This window comes from Mchenga conophoros, linkage group LG5 (genome assembly GCF_057382185.1).
Source record: "Mchenga conophoros isolate Kocher_MC1m ecotype Shallow Benthic linkage group LG5, M_conophoros_male_GT1.1, whole genome shotgun sequence".
Taxonomy (NCBI): Eukaryota; Metazoa; Chordata; class Actinopteri; order Cichliformes; family Cichlidae; genus Mchenga; species Mchenga conophoros.
Window position 1 is genome coordinate 2,123,903 of NC_140530.1, and position 6,060 is coordinate 2,129,962.

At 42.0% G+C, this 6,060-nt stretch overlaps 1 non-coding gene across 1 annotated transcript; it reads right to left on the reverse strand.

Moving 5' to 3' along the window:
• Positions 1–1,423: 1,423 nt before the first annotated feature.
• On the reverse strand, positions 1,424–1,517 carry trnai-uau (transfer RNA isoleucine (anticodon UAU)). The gene is made up of 2 exons: positions 1,480–1,517; positions 1,424–1,459 (listed from the first exon to the last, which is right to left on the reverse strand). It is a non-coding gene; the product is annotated as a tRNA-Ile (tRNA).
• Positions 1,518–6,060: the final 4,543 nt, after the last annotated feature.

Genomic DNA, 6,060 nt, shown 5'->3' on the forward strand with positions numbered 1-6,060 from the left:
GCGGGGCCTCCCTGCTACTGCAGATAAGGAGGTGGTCCGCTTGCCTCCACCCCAGAGAGAAGGGTTACATCTCCTGGGTCTAGGTGCGGCTTGCCCCTCTGAGGGCGGGGGTACCTGGACCTGGGATATAGAGTATGTTTGGAGAGTGTGAATGTGTGTGCAGTGTCTATTTGTGTCTGTCTACACGTTGGGTGAGTGCCGAGTATTTGGTTGTGCATATGGGGTGGGAATGCACGTCTGTGTCTGCGTGCGCCTGTTCGTCTGTGTCTATATGTCAGGTGGGGTCTTAGACTCGACCTCTCTGGGTACATCTCAGGCCCTCCAAAGTACGGAGGCCTCCTCGGGTCCTTGTACTCTGGGGCCTCTGGATATCTGGGGCCTGGATCTCCTCCATACCTGCTTCATACCCTGGAGGACTGGGCTGTGGCTCCCCCACACTCCCTAGCAGATCCTTACATGGAGAAACCTTTGGAATGCAAGCATGCTGATCCACACAGGTATGCACACAGGTGTATTCACGGACGCGGACTACAGCTTTCTTGGCTGCTGCCTCAAAGCACATTGTGCGCTGTCCATCTTGCGTGTTGCACAATATCGTTTAATATTTAGTATCTACTGATATCTACTGCTAGCTAGTTTATTGTGATGGCGCTGTATTTATTATTTTGCTTTTTTTTTTGTTTGCTTTCTCTTCTGTTTTTTTTCTCCATACAGGTGACCCAGGTGTTTTTTTGTTTTTTTTTTTCTTTCTTCCCCCCTTCTCACCGTCTCTTCTCCCCTTTGGTTTTCTTTCTCTCCCTCTCTTTCTTTCATTCTTTCTCCCTGTCCTATCCCCCAGTCATGTCTGTCCCGTTTGTAGCAACTGAAAATAAAATAAATTCATAATTATAATAAAGGTTAATCAAATGGACCAATATGGCAAGGCCATGATGATCCACTTGGTAAAATAAATCTGCTTGGCATCTTTCTTGGCCTTAAGACAACAATTCTGATGGCTATAGATCCAAACGGGACACACAAAAAGAAAAAAAAAAACCTTCAGCCCAGTTTAAACACAAGATTAATATTTACTTCATTTAATCATAATCATCTTAGTTTCACACACATCATTTTCTCATGGTGATTGTTGCCCAACTTGGCGAACCAGTGATTTGCCTTACGCCCTGCGGTGTGAGGACAAAAAAGGTACACACACACATACAGCCAAAAATCTGACTTTGAAGGAAAAACTATATCTTGATGGTTAATAGCTCACATTGGTTGACAAAAAAGAAGCAGAACAAACAAAGAGAGGTATAATTCTGCGTTTCTTAATATCTATTTGAATGTTGCTTGTTTTTGAAGATGCTATAAAGTCTGTTTGCATTTTCAGTGAGCTCAGCATTTATCTGTTCTCATCAGAGAAGTATGAGCTCAAAGTTTATGCTCCAGGTGAGGCTTGAACTCACAACCTCGGCATAGCTCAGCCCAATACTGTCATATAAGTACCGCACGCTAACCGATTGCGCCACTGGAGCACATGCACAAAGATTTTATTCCTTTCTCCCTTCATTCAACTGGTCTATTGGAAAAAAGGGGGGACAGTAACCGCTTGCTCAGTCATTCATAGAAAGAATACTTTACACTATACTATATTGCCACAAATCTCATGCTTGTAGTCTATGTACTATATATAAGATCCATGGATAGATCCATGCATTAATATATGTGGGAAATCAGTCTTTTTTTCTATACATCTATCTTACAAATGTTTTTTCAGTCTGTACACGTTTGTTTCAGGTCATTTCTGTTTCCTTTTTCATATTTCCCTTTTATTCTTTAATTTTTGTAGTTTTTAGTGTATTTTACCTAATAGATATGGAACTAATGGATAAAGAATTTAACCATGTGGCAATAAAGGCTTTGTATCCCTGTATTTTACCCCTGTATCCTGAACTCCTATTTTACCAAACTAAAATAGATTAAAGAAAACTGAAGTCTGTGTGTACTTCTTTTCATGTAAGTGAAATGTGCTTCTCTGCTATACTGTTTTCTAATAATGTATTAGCAGCAATTAACTATACTAATGGCCCTAACGGCACACATTTCATTGCTATACTCACTTCCTTGGCTCTAACTTTTTGAGTGACATAAATGTTGATTAGCCTTCAGTATGATTAGCTCGCTACCACCGCAATTTTCTTGCCCGTCATATCAATACTTCAGTGTTTTTAACACTAACCTTTGACAGATTTAATTACAGTATTGATGCAAGTCAAGCAGAACCTTGGTAGCCATAACAATGATTGGTCAAATCCTGGTAGGTGGTTGGCTTCTGTAGTTCTTGGTAGTGGAAAAGCATATGATTCCTTATTTACTAAGAATTAGCCAAAGATACTGATTGAATTCATTTCCCTCCACAATTCCAGCAGTGGTGCTGCCGGGATAGAGAGACAGTACAGGAAAGCTGCAATAAAAGAAAAAGGAAAAAAAGGAAAAAAAATCCTGCTGCTAGACACAGCTAGCTCATAGCTTCGCCCTGCTAAGAAGCATGTGTGCATCTCCAGAAGTTGAGTAACGAGAGTAAAGACGGCCAGCCATGGACAAACAGATCAGAATCAGAATACTTTATTGATCCCTGGGGGAAATTATTTTTTGTTACAGTGCTCCATTTTAAACCAATATTAAGACAAGACAGACAATACGCTAACTAAGAATAGTACAATATATACATATATATACATACATACATACATACATAAGTCACTTATAAATAAATAGTTGGAAAAGAAACATGTGTAGCTGTAGCAGCAAACAGTGTGTTAAGTGGATGCGTTGTACAGGGAGCCACAGGCAGGAATGATTTCCTGTGTCGTTCAGTGGTGCTTTTCGGTAATCTCAGTCTCTCACTGAACGAGCTCCTGTGACTGACCAGCATGTCATGGAGTGGGTGGGAGGTGTTATCCAACATTGTCTTTATCTTGGACAGCATCCGCCTCTCCGACACCACCTTGAGGGAGTCCAGCTCCATCCCCACAACATTGCTGGCCTTACGGATCAGTTTATTAAGTCTGTTGGCATCTGCGGCCCTCAGCCTGCTCCCCCAGCATGCAACAGCATAGAGGATCGCACTGGCCACAACAGACTCATAGATTAAATAGATTAAATTTGAGATTAAATCTGCTCGGCTATTTTGAAAATAGCTTCTAACTGGTTCCTCCTTTTGCAGGATGGCTTCTCGGGGATAAGGCCATCACGCAGTCCAACAACAACAATTTTTAATCACCAATTTATCATCATCTGATGTGTCTCTGACTAGAGTAGGTGGCACTCATGGGGATCATTTTTTGTGGAAGAAAATCCTTTTGACCCGAAAAACATCCTTTTTAGATTATCAGATGCTGCCAACACCACGACTTCATGTGAAAGCACCTGATTTATCTGATCACCAGCTTTGCTTAGTTAGGTCAGGGTGGCTTTGCCCTTTGACCATTGTTCTCTTGCAGCTGGAGTACACCCTGAACCAGCTTTTGGAGAACAGGCTCTATGATCTTTGCCTCTGCTTCTCTTTTCTTGTAGGGCTTATTGTCCATCCTGGTTGTGTCAACTGGGACACCATTTTGGATCTCTGTTAGCCCACTAACTAACATTCTTCCAGGCTTCCTTTTGGCTTCCAAGCTTCTTCTGTTGTTGTGGCAGTTGTGCAGCTGCCTATAGTCTTGCCACAATCTTCACCCTAAACTCTGTCAGTGCATCTGTCATTGGGCATAGTCTAGTTCAGTTAAACTATTTTCTTCTACCAGAGTTACGTCATTATGGCCATTCTGATTAGTAATGTTCCCATTGTGCTGGAGTCTCTAGATCTCTAGCAGCTTTCTTCTGTTAATACTACAGCACTGAGCTGCCATGTGTTACTTGGTCAGCGTGAATGTTGGTCTTGCGTGCCCATCATCTGATGCAGATCTTGTTCGTCTGGCTAATCTCTAAGTTGATGTGTCTCTTGTGCATATGCTGAATTAAGAATGAGGCTAGTTGCAAAAAGCAATTTGAGCGCTTGGTTATGAGTAGAAACATGCTGTCCATGTCAATGTTCTAATCAGCCAACCACACTGCAACACCTCAATGCCTTTAGACATGTAGGCATGGTCAAGATTTTCTACTGACTTTTAAACTCAGAGTCGGTATGGGAAAGGGTCAATTCAGTGACCTTGAACATGGCACAATTCTTGTTGCCAGGATATGACCAAGTTTCAGGCAGAAAATCAGCTATTGGCTAACCAGTCAGTCAGTGACAATGTGTGGTTGACAATGAGTAGAACACCACAGCTGTGACAGAAGAGGTGTTGCCAGGAGACAGCAACATCAGGAAAAAGAAGAAGAAAACAAAAGTACCAGAAATTTGAATTTAGCAGATTCTAGGCAAAACATCAGAGGTCTTTGTCCAGAAGAGTGCATAACACTAATGTGTCTGTAATACTCTAAGACAGAGCTTCCCAAAGTGTTGGTTGGGCCCACCCCCTGGGGGGGGGGGGGGGGGGGGGGTGCAGAGCCATTGCAAGGGGGGTGCGGTATGAACAGGGAAAAAAAAAGAATGCTTGGACACTGCTAGCATAATGGACAGGTTTTTGAGGGGGTGCCCAAACAAACGCTAAGCAGGAGATGAAGCATCGCTGAATATGTTTCCAAACCAACTTCCTTCCAAGCCAAAGACTAGAAAATATGATGAAGCATATCTTCCCTTTGGCTTGTGCCAAGGTAGGTCTCCCTGCAGAATTGGTTTTCCCCACGTCGGGAGCAGCGCTGGGCTCTCCAAATCACAGACAAACAGGATCCCACATTCTTGATTTTTAGTTCACAAACACTTGTTGTAATGACTAACTACTCCTGACATTTTAGAGATGTTTGCTCTTTATACAGTAAAGTTACAGCGGGATACAAATAACATCAGGCTGATCCTGACACGATTTGTTCCCTCGGTTCAAATCACGGACAAACAGGATCCCACAGCTGTTTATGTTTTTAAACCCATTTTGCACAGAGAGACATGTTTTGAAAAATGCATTGATTGCAGTGTTGAATATTATAAGATAAGATAACCTTTATTAGTCCCACACGTGGGAAATTTGTTTGTTACCACACAGAAAAAAAACAACTACATGTAAAATAATGACACCGTGACGCCTCTGCCTTTGTAAATGGAGGGACAATAACTGCGTGTAAAACCTGCAGACAGTCAGATTAACAGTGTTTTGTCTCTATCTGCCATTCTGCAATTCATCTCATGTAAACAATAACGTGGCCACAGCGTGACGTGAAAAAAGGCACATACCTTTGACGTTGTGTGACGAACTCTGTATTCCTCGTCCACACGGAAACGCAAAACAGGAGTTTTTAAAAAATCTCCTTTGTCTGTGATTGGAAACGCCGTTTATGTGGACGAAACAGCTGCGTGTAGGTGTGGACGTAGCGTAAAAGAGTTAGTAGTGTATTTTATTTCTACCTGTAATTTATTGCAGATTACTTGTATTTGCTTAATTGTTTACTAAATGTTTTAGGTGTGAAATAAACCGCAATGGAGCAAAATATGGGCGTGTGGAGGATGTGTTTGTGCTGGGGGGGGGGCAACATTTGTCTTGTAAAACCAAGGGGGGCGTAGCAAAAAAAGTTTGGGAACCACTGCTCTAAGATCAAAACGTGCTTCACCCAATTTTGATGCAAAAGAGCTCACTGCTTTGGACCAGTAGGTTTGACTACGTACAGGAGAGGCAAACTGAATGAGACTCAGGCAACTGCGAGTTTTGAAAACGCCGGCTTTTGTATTTTACTCACCCAGAAAACAAAAGAAAGAAAATGACAAACATACAAAAACATTACAAATAAAAGGCTCTCTTTTTTGGTACCAGTATTTTCCTCAGTAACAACCCTGACGTACAATCACAGTAATCACTTTAAAAAAAAACAACCTTACCTGCGTGCACCCTTCTAAATGTACAAAGTTCACGTTCAAAATGACCCACAATCTCAATTACCAAAATCCAGGGAGTCCAGGGAGATGTGTGTGAAGAAGGGGCAGTGTTGGGG